Source organism: Crassostrea angulata, chromosome 2 (assembly GCF_025612915.1).
Source record: "Crassostrea angulata isolate pt1a10 chromosome 2, ASM2561291v2, whole genome shotgun sequence".
Classification (NCBI taxonomy): Eukaryota; Metazoa; Mollusca; class Bivalvia; order Ostreida; family Ostreidae; genus Magallana; species Magallana angulata.
In genome coordinates, this window is record NC_069112.1 from 14559327 (window position 1) to 14572564 (window position 13238).

Sequence of the window (13238 nt, forward strand, 5' to 3'; positions counted from 1 at the left end):
ATAAATAGATGAAAAATATATTTTATATCAACTCTTCTAAAAAATTAGTTAACATTTTATTGTTCCCGAAACACTTAAAAAATGGCGAATCATGGGGGCCAAATTTAACTCTTATCATATATAGTTCTTTCTCTGGGTTTTTTTTCTGCCCAGCAATAATGTTAAGGGTTTTCATTTGACACCAATAAAAAAGGGCTGGCCCCTTAAATTAAGGGCTAGTAGCCCTTAAACGATTTTGCTTAAAAAAAGTTTATTTGTGTTAGGTTTCATAAAATTAATTGAAAGATTTTCATCCCTGCCCGCCCCTTTGAAAATGGACCACCCTGATGTATTTTATCTCGGTTTACCCAAAATTCAAAATATTTAATGCATGTAATGGCTGCTTGACATGTAGATTATCGTTTGATTCCAGTCATGTGTGTTATCATAAGGATGCAAATGTCTTCATGCATTAACAGTTCAGTTGAAATAAAATGGAATTTAAAATATAGAAATTGATTTGTGTACTTTTATTAGCATTAGCAATTAGCAATTTAAAAAGTTGTTATTGATAGAACTTGTGAAAGAGATAGCATCGATCATTTTCTATAATAGACAAATACTTGAGTTACGATTTTTTTCCCTAGCGGGGGTTATCATTTGCTTGCATTACTGATTCATTATGATATACAATATACTAATATGACTGTATTAAAATATATGCATTAACATATCCAATATTATCATTTATCGGATTATCCTTCATGCGCCTTTTTAGAATGTTTGTGAGGGTGTTTTAATAGCCGGAATAGACATGTACTTTGACTGTCAACAAAACATAGTTTGAGTAACTAATTTTTGTTCGAAATTGTACATAGCATTTCGAGGTTATAGACAAATCCCAATTGATCCGTGGCGATGGTTCCTGCAAACTTACAATCTTGTGCGCCCTATTTCTTTAAGATGGTATGGGACAACTCCATGTTGTGACGTACTAATTTTCGAAATAAACAATAATATAAAGTGTAATTTTATAAATAGTATATTTCTCAAAATTGTTACCTAGCAGCTTAGCGCAGTGGGTTATTATATCATTAACTACAATTCTGTAAGTCATACGTCATCCCTAGATACCAGTATGCAAGTGTAATTTTTAGAAGCAGCCAGCCGTTCATGTCGCAAAGCTGGTCGACTATTTCTAATCCGCCGAGTTCGAACGAATATCAAATAGCGGCGACGTAGCCGTCTTCCATTTGGCAGACCGATCAACATAGAAAGTTGAATTAAAATTCGTGATTGACTTAAGTTGGAGAGAATTATGTATAAGAATATTCATATGGGTGTTTTAAGATGGTATGGGACATCTGTCGATATCATGTCCATTAAAGTACACTATATTCAAAATACTTTCACCGGTTTATAATTTTCAAATTTTACAATATTTGACCAAAAAATTACAGTACCGATCAGACCCAACCTAACACCAGAGTAAACCCCAACTAAACCCTGGGTTTACTTTTTGGGTTTACTTGGGGTTTACTCTGGGTTTACTTTTTGAAAATTTGGGTCCAATCGGGGTTTACTTTGGGTTTACTCTGGGTTTACTTTGAAATTGCTTTTGAGGTCAACTGTATGCACTGAAGTGTGAAGCAGACTAGTATTTTATCTTACCATCCTACTGCCTGTAATACCTGCCCCTTGTATATTCCGAATACACAGTTAGTGTCTGCTTTCAGGGGTATATGTCTGACTGGGTTTACTCTCTGTGTCCACTCTGGGTTTACTTTGGGTTTACTCTGATTCCACTCTAGTAAACCCGAAGTAAACCCAGAAAGTAAACCCGGGGTTTAGATGGTGTTTACTTTCTGTTAGGTTGGGTTTGATCGGTACTGTACGTTTTAAAATTTGTTGGAAAAGTAAAATTTTAAAATCCTAAGCGGGAAACGGTTCCGCCGCCATTAAACACTCTTACGTCTGAGAATGTTCTCAAGTCTGAGAATATCCTCAACTCCCTAATTCTCAGACTCAGCCATAAAAAAGTTGAGCAAAATAAAAATTCTCAAATTCTGTTTTATTCTTAAATACTTGAGTCTACAAAAAGTAGACTTAAGAATATTCTCATGCAAACAAAATGGCTGCAGCTCACAGAAAATTGCAACGAATTCTCAAAGTTTTATGGCGGCGGACCCAGATGTTTGATCCACCTCTATATTTATCGCAGAAAATATAGCGCGAGAACACTGTGACGTAATACGATTTGTTACATAAAACAGGAGTTCCATTTAACCGGCATCGCCGGATTTGCCAGTGTTGCCTTCGCCGCCGATTGCTGGAACGCGCGTCGCCGGCGAGCGATTGTGGCAACGCAATATACCGTTGCCGACTAGGAAACAATATGGCGTCGATGTTATCATATGTTACAAATCCAGTATTTCCAAAACTACAATTTATCCTACTTCATTGAAATATATTAAACCTGCTTATAGCCAACATTTCTGGATCAAATTTTAAGATAAGTATCAGTTTTAAGCTGCAATTGTCATCGTTGGATCATTGTGACGTTGCCAACTGTTCCATTAACGTCACCGTTTCCCGATTACGTCGCCGGCGAGGCAACGTTAATGGAAAGCGCCCCATGTCTTGAGTCTCAACAAAGGTCGTATGGTACTTGGAACGAGTATTCAAACCTCAAGGCGCCGTAACTTACGAGTTTAATGTTAGCCATTTTTGACATAGCACCACGGGAGAAACATTAGAGAGCATTATGGGACGTAGACAAAATTTCTTGATGGTTTAGCTCGTTCTTTTTCCCGCGCGCACTTGCTCCTATAGCTGCACTCGCTATAATGTTGCCCATATCAAACATTATAACTGTTTCGGTTTACCCTTGACTACAACAACAAAGATACATGTAACCTCAAGTAGCAACCGTCTTTATTTTTTATATCCCGCTAATTAACGCGCGTTACTCAATTTGAATGCACACACCGCTGTAGTTATGAGACTGTATCTTTAAAAAATAATGAGTTAATACTTGTATTTACATTTTTAAAACTTTGAACAAAATTTAAAAGCACGTTGAATTTACATTGAGATCAAGAGTTGCCATTTTTATATGTAAACATGTACCACTTTACTTTTATATGCAGGTTGCACTACAGTATTAAAAACTATATATTCTTACTAAAATTGCACAACTTTAGATAAAGATTTAAAATTCAAAACGAACTTCTGGAAAAAATCCTCTTGACATCATTTTAAACACGCTTCATTTCCAATTTTCTAACAAAATACACAGGTGCATCCAGCAAGGCGTGAGACTTTGTTTACCTCCAAGTTACACAGTGCTTGAAAATCAAGCCCAGGCCTTTTCAACCCCTCCGGAATCAACACGCATCAAAAATTCAAATGACCTCGCATTATTACAAAACTGGGATAGTTAGACCTCTTACATATTGTTTTTCATCTCATAAAAAATCAGCTCCTGTCGCGTGCTAAAACGCCCCAAATTTAAACCGAAATTCATGAATTATTTTGCCTCAGCCATGTTTCCAGTGAGATACTGTTATGACACCTGCACGGGGCTGGTGATGGTTTTTAACAGATATCCGAGGCAAGAATAAATTCTTTTCTAAAGATAGTCAACTTTGTTCTGGTGATAACACCAATTGAAAGTATGATATAATCTTTTAGAATGTGATGTTTCCTTTTGGAAAAAAAGTGATACCGTTCTTAGTATATGTGGTTTCCTTTATTTGAAAAGAGATAAAATCAAATAAAATTCGTCGTATCTATTTTGAAAAATTGAATTTAAATCGACAATAACTAAGTATTAAATTTCATGAATGATTCACGTTCTAGAATAAGTATTCAAATTTAAAAGGTAATATCCAGGCTTGGGGCATTGCTAAATGTAATGGTAATGCATTGCAATTCATTACATGTTTTCAAAGTAATGCTAGTAATGTGTAATGCCAGAAATTTAGCATTACAAGTAATGGTAATGTAATGCATTACTTTCTAGAATCTAGTGTAATGCTGGAATTACATGGCATTACTTTGCATTACTATGCTTTTTTATGCATGTTCATGTTCATAAAATGGTGATGAACTGAATAACTAAAATTGTATTTGAAAAAAAAATTGTTTTTAAGAAGAAAAATAATTCTTGAGATAAAAATATTTAGCTGTAGGATTTTTTAATCACACAACTAAATAGTTTTAAAAATCAAAATTAAAAATCCATTTTTAAATTGTCAATATAACTACATATAACAACAACATTTCATAACATTTTAAGATTGTTGTTATTAAGCATTTTATATCATTTGAAACATTTACTCCAATTAGTTGTGCATTTAATGAACTTTTTACTTTAAAGAATGTGACAACAACACACAGTGCCCCCAGGATAATCTAATTATCAAAACAATCTATTGTTTTAAGAGGTGCTAAACACCAGTATAATAACCCATTTGAAAATAATTTTACTCTCTCTCTCTCTCTCTCTCTCTCTCTCTCTCTCTCTCTGTGTTTTTTAAAAGTACAATAGTTTGGACTGATAGAAAAAAAAGATTCATGTATTTTTTCTATTATTGCCCGAATACTTATATCTTAGATTTTTAAACCCGGCATAATGCAGTTAAAAGATGAAACCCTTGAAACTTTGAAAAATTCAGCTTTTTAATCACTTTTTAAAAACTTATCGACTTTTCACAATGCAATGGTAATGGTAATGCATTACTTTACTCGTGTAATGGTAATGTAATGCATTACTTCAAGAAAATTTAGTAATGGTAATGATAATTTAATATCCAAATTCATGAAGTAATGGTAATGTAATTCATTACTTTACAATGTAATTTGCCCCAAGCCTGGACTAATATCACTTATTCGAATAAGTAATAGTACTTATTTACTTAGAGAGTATTAATTCATTAGATTAAATATGTGAAGTCATCTATTCAAATGAATTCAAAATTAATATTAAGTATGTGTACCTATTTAGTGAACTCCCTTATTCAACTATTGTTTTGGTAAAAAACATATAACCATATAGGTGAAATCGCGTATCAAAAAACCGATAACACATATTCAGATTGGACTTGATCTTAAAAAGTTTATGATAAATAAATTCTATCACATCCTTATTTAAAAAGATATTGTACCCTCAGAATACATTCTTGTTTATATAGCAATCAATTAAATGATCCTGTGCAACTTTTGATACATGCAATTTGTTTTCAAACGCAGGGGATCCAGAGGAGCGCCTGCATTCAAGAGAATGCACGCACTAGATTTGCCTGTAATCTGCATATTTTGATGGGTAGATGTGTCGTTCTAAACAGCTGTTACACTTTTATAAGAGAATTCTACTAGGACATGTTACGCGGGTAACACATGGCTACGCATGCAATATACGTAGTGTTTTATGTAAAAGTTAGATCATATTAAAGTACAATTTACGCGATTAGGAAAGGGGCGAAGGGAGCAAAGCGACCGAGTCCGTTTTTAATCGCGTAAATTTTACTTATAGTATGATCTAACTATTTTAGAACATAATCCACTTTTCATTGGCTGATCAAAAGTTCTGCGCCAATCGGATATTATCTCTCTTTTGTTTAAGGCTCTCTTAGTTGTCAATCGACTGCTTATTGGATAAAAAAGTGGGTTTTGTTCTAATCATACAACTTGGCATAAAAAAGTAATCAATGTTTTTAATCTAACAAGGAGTATATTTTTGGCGTAATATTGGCGTAGGAACATACCACATGTTTCGCAATTCGGAATTGCTGCAGATTAATGAGTCTGTTTAAGCATTTTAAAAACAATAAGATTAATGTTGGATTTTTTTTTTACTAATGTGAACTAATGTTATGATACTTCGGTTTCAGAATATGTTTTTAAAATATGAATTGCCTATCAAATTACATTTTTGTAAGCGTCCGTTCTATACATTGATTTTTGTGAAAATATTCTAAAATGAGTTTTTATTTCTCATTAAATGGTCAATATATTAGCTTTTCTGTCATTTTATATCTTTATAAAAAGTCTTCATAATACATAAAAAACAGAAATATTTCATTATCGAAAGCATAAAAAAATAATCAAAATTTAAGAAAATTAGAGGAAATACGGGCTAAGCAATATCAATTAATATAAATATTTACTCCAATTTAGTAGTACAAGCTGCTAGACATTCTGATACCGGTATTCTATCATTTCATTGAAGAATAGAATCTTCATATTTGAAACAAATGTCTACAGAAATACAAAGAGCTACACTTATTTTTATCATTCTTTACGTTGAGGAAAAAGGTAGCGACCTTGACCTGACCTTTATGCTAAAACAAAAAGGTCAAATTTGATTAAACTGATAGAATCATTTGGTAATATGATCCGTATGACTGTGTCAAAATTTCGTGACTTTCTTATTTAAGAAGTATGTTTGATAACGAGAAGACTCCTTCCTAAAGTGATGTTTTTAATCGTAAAGAATTGTTCTAAATTCACAGCGACGTCACATTTCGATTGACAGCTAAGACAACAGTTAACAAAAGAAAGATAATGTCTAATTGGCGTAGAACTTTTGATCAGCCAATAAAAAAGTGGGTTATGTTCCAGGTAAGTTAGAGCATAGTAAGTAAGATTTACGATTAAATTTTAATTAATATAATCTTAACTTTACTTAGAAACAGATGTTCTTGATGTTACTAATTTACTCTATCCGTGATTTGCTATTCATTCCGATTTATTTAATAAAGTAAAATATTTCACCAGTAAAGGAATGTATATAAATATAAGCATTAAACTTGACTTTGACCCCTGCGTGCACAGGTTGACATTGTATATGATATCGGACATTTTCAAAATAGATACGACGACGCATTGTCAACGTATGGTTGACATTTACATAACCAAGATTTAAGCATACACTAATGCTATTAATTCACTACTCTCTGCTTAGTTAGAATAATTGAATTGTGTCTCGGGACAGGCTTTAACCACAGTTAAAACGACTCCCCAATCTGGAACATCGCTCGGTTTTTTCCGTCAAATTTCGACATATACCCGTAATGTAGCAGAAAATAGAAGAATAGCTCCGAAACAATTTTTGAGAAATTCAATGAAGTTGCATTAAAAATAACAGTCAAATTATTCATAACAAACGATTTTGAGGCTGTAAACACCTTTCATCTAAAAATTTAATTCATATTATTGAAGAATTGTTTCACTTTTTCACCAATTCACCATCGTTTTTACTCGCTTCAAATTACACACCATATGTTGACATTTTGAATTCTCGGGATTTTTCATTGTTAATGCACTATATTTTCATTCCAAATATTTTTTGCATGTAAAGTGTGTGAAAAGATACTGCAGTTATAAGACTGTAACACACACAGGGTACTCAAAGGTTAGAATGACTAGTTTTATTATCTTATCACAAACGTTGAACACTGTAAAATGCAACGTCACAAGCGAGAATCAAAGTTCGCTTACCCTTAGGATAAAACAAAAATTTCGAAGTAAAAATCACATTTGCAGACAAGGAAAGAAGTTTTAAAAAATGTAAATATAAGCATTAAATCATTATTTTTTGAAAGATATAGTCTCAAAACTGACTGCAGCGGTGTATGCGTACAAATTTTTATAACGCGCTAGCGCGCGTTATTCAATTTGTATGCACACACCGCTGCAGTTATGAGACTATATCTTTCAAAAAATAATGATTCAATGCTTAAGTGTTAGAGTTATCTCCCGTATTTTCTTTGATGAACAGAATATAAAGCAAAAATTCCAATGAAAATTTACACGTATTTGTATTATCATATCTCAGTTTATCCATGCAAATGTGATATTGTGGAAACATTTAGTAAAGAGCCTCCCGTAATTTAGCGTGAATGTAATGCGCATGTGCAATATTGTAAAATCCAAAAAAATGGAGATTATATCCGGAATTTTTAAGGAAATTTCGTTAATTATTAATTAGCAAAGCTTGATTGAGAAGAAAATATAAAAAACTGATAATCTTCAAGTACCAATTATGTTTATAATATATATAACAAAAACAGTACTCTTTCGATTTATCTGTATTAAAGGTCAAAAATTTGAGTCTATTATTTTATTATAGTACATGTAGTAAAGATAACATAAATGATTCGTTTTTTGACGTCATCGTGACAATAACTTGTCGTTATTTGAGCAGATAAATTTCCATAACGTGCTAACGCGCGTTATTCAATTTGTCTGCTCAGCTGGCGGTAGTTATTTTTACGACCACGTCAAAAACAAATCATCCAATACTATAATATACCAACATTATAGCGTTGGTTGAAGATTATCGAATACTAAGAAATATTGGTGAGCGAATCTATGCGTCAGTGCGTTTTCATAATAGGCTTGCTAGTCAACGGTGAGATTATGTAAGTTGTTTTGGTTTAGTTTTATAGGTCTAATCACGGTAAATTGCAGAGTGAATGATAATTATGATGATAGGACTTTTATTAAAAATAGTGACTGTATTACATTATAGCTTATTCCGTGTTTTGGTAAGAAGAATCAAAGTATTGAGAGTACTAAATGCTGAATTACTGTAGTATGATATGTGCTTTTTAAAAAATGAAAATGACAAATTAATTTAACTTTAAACTAATTAAGCAATTGCACTGTTTTATTAAGCAGGCGTTTTACGGATTTTTTAGCTGAGTAATGAAACGACATATGCAATGCAAACAATCAAATCATTTATTGTATCAAAAGTTTGAAAGAAAAAAATTAAAATTGTTTACACTGGAATTGTATACCATTTATCGTTTTTTAATATACAAATTGTTTTTTTTTTCTATTCGTTGTGGACTTTTTACTCAGAATTACCTTAAGCAACTACAACAAATTGGGGTTTCTCTAAATTCATGCATCATATAATTAAAGATCATTTACATTACAATGAACTTTTTCAATTGTCCTCTCTGAAAAAATAAAGAGAAACACAAAGTAAAGAAAAACAAATGTATTTATTCTTTTCTTTTTGAAGCCACAGAAAAACAAATTAATTAAACTTTAAAAAACCAACCATCCTCTCTGATGATTGTACATAAACCAAAATATAGACAATGATTTTACAATATCAATGAGTGATGTTGTCAAGAATGGTTTTTGAGAAGAAAAAAAAGATTCATTTCACTGCAATTAACTGATATTGTCAGTTTTAATCACAATATCATGTAATTTCCAAACAAAACTCTTGGTAAATTCCAATCGCAGCAAAAAAACCCCATAGAATACCATTGCCCATTTAGGGAAAACAACTAAAACACATATACAAAACTGTTTTTGTCTCTGTTGCAGCACTCATCTGAAATTTTAAACATTTTATTTGTCTACCTTAACTTCAAACAAAGCATATTCAATAAAATGCAAAATTTCTTTTTTCCATTGTCTTCTTAAAAAAAATACGTACTGCAAAACATAAAATAAAAAAAGATTAAACTAATGTGTTCATTCTTTTTTAAACCATACGAAAACTAAATTAAAAGTCTTTCTAAAAACAATATAAATTTCAATGCAAAAAACTGATATTGACAGTTTTAATCACAATGTTATGTAATTTCCAAACAAAACTTTTGGTTAATTTCAGTAGCAACAAAAATATCATAGAATACCATTGCCCTTTTAGGGAAAATTTAAGAGAACAAGTGAGCGTTCTCACACTTGGTTCAGGTACGATCCCTACAAATTTAAATTGCATAATTTAAACATATCCCATTTCCCACACATTGCTTGACAGAATGTTATTAAACTCCTCTCTCATTTCTGTAAAACTGTCATATGTTGTTGGAATTGAAAGCACACAACCACAGGTCCGTGCGGTAGGTCTTCTTCCAAAGCCACTCATTTTGTTGAATTCAATACTTATGTCCGCCCCAAGTATATTTGAACCGGTACAGAATCTGATAAATGCTTCTAGGGACTGTTTATCCAAGCTTCTAACAAATCGCTTTAAATGGTTTGCTGTTGTTTGTTGACAGAAATCCATGTCTGAGGGAAATTTCATGAGTTGCAGCAATTTTTTCACTGTGGGCATTTTTTTGTCATAGATCTCGTCAAGCTTTGAACTTGTGATATGCAGAGCTGTTTGAAAGACTGGTTTCCAACATTCTATTACAAACTTTGGTTCCTGCAGAATTTCTTTGTGAGAAATTTCCTTGATAATTCCTCTAATGTTTTCAGATGTTGGCAGTTTAAGACAATCGTGGGAACTCAGTATGTCACAAAGCTCCTCGAAGTCGACATCCTTAAAACTGTCCATAGCACTTCTTAGGACCGTTTGCTCCACAGGGGATACAGTATGAAGAAATTCTTCTATTAGATCTGCTCGACTCTCCCCAAAGAGGGCATCCTCAAATAATGGTTTAGCTAATTTTATTGGAAAATAATCCATCAGTGCGTATCCCTCTACGATAATTCTACCGACTGATTTCCATTCTTCCTCACCCATATTATGTCTAAGAACGGGTATCTTAACATCATGCCCATTGCATTTGGAATAAAATCCATCCCAAAACTCGGTGAAGATATCCCTCAGTAGCCCAATACCTTCATCCTTCTCAGTTTCTCCATTGGGTAATACCCGCTCAATTTTGCAAAGGTTTTCATCCACATCTATACTGAAGTCTTTATTTTTGTAATAGTCAATCAACTCTTGGTACGTGTTCCCTTGATGGAATCTTACTTTCCGAGCGGTTGACACTGATGTGTATGACGACATAGCAAGATCTTCTCCGATATTTTCGATCGCAAAATCCAATGGTAAAGTAATATCCTCTGAGCCATAGTTGCCTATGTAAAAAGACACTAGTTCTGATGGATTGTTCACAGTCACAACATTAGCATTTTCGTCTGTAAGACGAAAATTTACATCTTTGTCAACAATCATGTATGTCGTTGACGTTGATGGCACTTCTGGACCTAAAACCGCTGATGTATCACTTTTCTGCAAGTGTCTTTCAACATTTGACTGAGGTTTACACGGAGGTGGTGTAGTATTTTCCACAGGTATCTCCAAATCCGGCAAGCTATACAGATGTTTCTCCTCAACGGTGTGGAATTTCCTCAAAGTAGGCGTCCTTTTTCCTTTGGTTAACTCAAAGCCTGGCGAATTGGGCGATTTTCCTTCATCAGACGTTTGGAGTTTCCTTGCTGAAAGTTCTAACTCAGGTAAACTGACCTCATCATCGGAATATACTCTGTTTTTGGCTTTTAAGTTTTTTGAAGATTTTAATTTTGGTAAATGCATTTCGTCAGAATCGTAACATTGATCCGCCTTTCGTTTGGTAAATATGTCGTACCGCAGCATTTTTACATCAGTGGACTCATACATATCTCCAACAGTTGATTCACTGGGAATTGCTTGCGCTGAAAAGTCCCTCAATTCAAAGTTAAAATCGGACAGTTTTCCTCGTTTAGAAACACCTTTTGGAAAGAAGATTTTTTTCCCATGTTCTAGAATATCCTTGGGTTTCCATGTTTTAAGAGCACTTACACCTCTAGTACCACCTCCTTTGATTAATGTTTTCACCTGATGATACTCCATACTCCTAAAATAATAATCAAACCATCCTAGTTCTATTTTCCTCTCCATCTTTGAAGCATTTTGATTTCCAACTAATTTTATACGTTGACGATCGGGTTGGCCATCATCGTCACTCCCTGTCGTACTGTCAGATTTGTCCGTTTTCAGTTTCATTGCGGCTTTTGTTTTCCTCTTCCATTTTTGGATCAGTGATGTACATCTTGCTTTTTGTTTATTTTTTTTTAATGCATCAGAACAAAATCTTTTTGTAGCATGCAAGTCACCAAGAGTCACAGGAATTATTGTTTTTAGTTGCTCGTCGCTTAAATCGATAAATGTTGTAAAGTCTATCTGTAAAGAAATAAAAATGTTGTTACACACAAAACATTAAATAGTTGTATAATTATTTTTATGACTAAAACATTTTTAAAAAACCAGGGAATTTTTGTTCACCGAAGTGGAAGGGTATATCTGGAAGTTAGAATGGTGCATACAAAAAATGATATCCAGATTGCAACATGCACAATCGACAATATTTTACTGTGTCAATATGTTAGAAAAAAAAAAAAAAAAATATATATATATATATATATATATATATATATATATATATATATATATATATATATATATATATGAATTAGCTTTTATTTAAGAATAAGGATTCATTTTTTGAGTATATATTATGAGGTGATAATTTTGGTCGGGCTTTATGAAGGATTTGATCACGCCCCGACCAAGATTATCACCTCATAATATTCAAAGAATGATTCCTTATTCCTAAAATAAAAGCAAATTTATTTTTTTATATAATTTTAAGTCATTGTACAATTAAATATTTAAATATGAATAAGCAAACCTCGCTGGCGCCTCAATTTGGTGTCATATGAAATACATAATACAAAATCGATACGTAGTGTTATAACAGGCAAAAACACTTGAGAATGTAAATATTTGATTATAAAGCACATTCAAATTCATTCACTCCAGCGCGCTAAGCATGGCAATCTAGGCTTTAAAACCTTGCTCTCGATAACGAACGGAACCTAGCGCGCCGGCAATCCAAATGAATCGTAGTGATATATAATACATTGCAAAGATTTTAACATATATATTTAAATCTACCGAGTGTGATTCTCTCTATTTCTTATGGAAACTTATACTTAAATCAAATCTCTATAGAAACAGCCAGATCGAAATATACACGCCCCGTTTATCGATTGTTCAAAACCTACAGCTATCTAAGGAAAAAATCACTAACTGCACGAAATAATCATTATTTACAGTAAATAAGTTAATTTAACTTACTTTTAACAATCAATTTATTAATGTGCTAAATGAAAAATATAAATATAAACAATAAAATGCTTTCTTTGATGATTCATGCGGGATATGAAGGTGGCAACATTGCAGACAAATTCGTAACCCGCTAACGCGGATTATTTAATTTTTTTCTGCAATGATCATATCCCGCATGAATTATAATAGAAAGCATTTTATCGTTAAAATAGGCACAAACTTTGCAACAACTCTCAAAATGCCATATACCTGTTATTAAAATTATTACATTTTGTTCCGTCTCCGGAGTAATTTTTATTGTTTCCAAATTTGTCCGGTCTTGATATTTAGTCATGTCGTAAAGGAACGTTGTATGTACGTTGAACCATGTGCTCCCGAGCACACA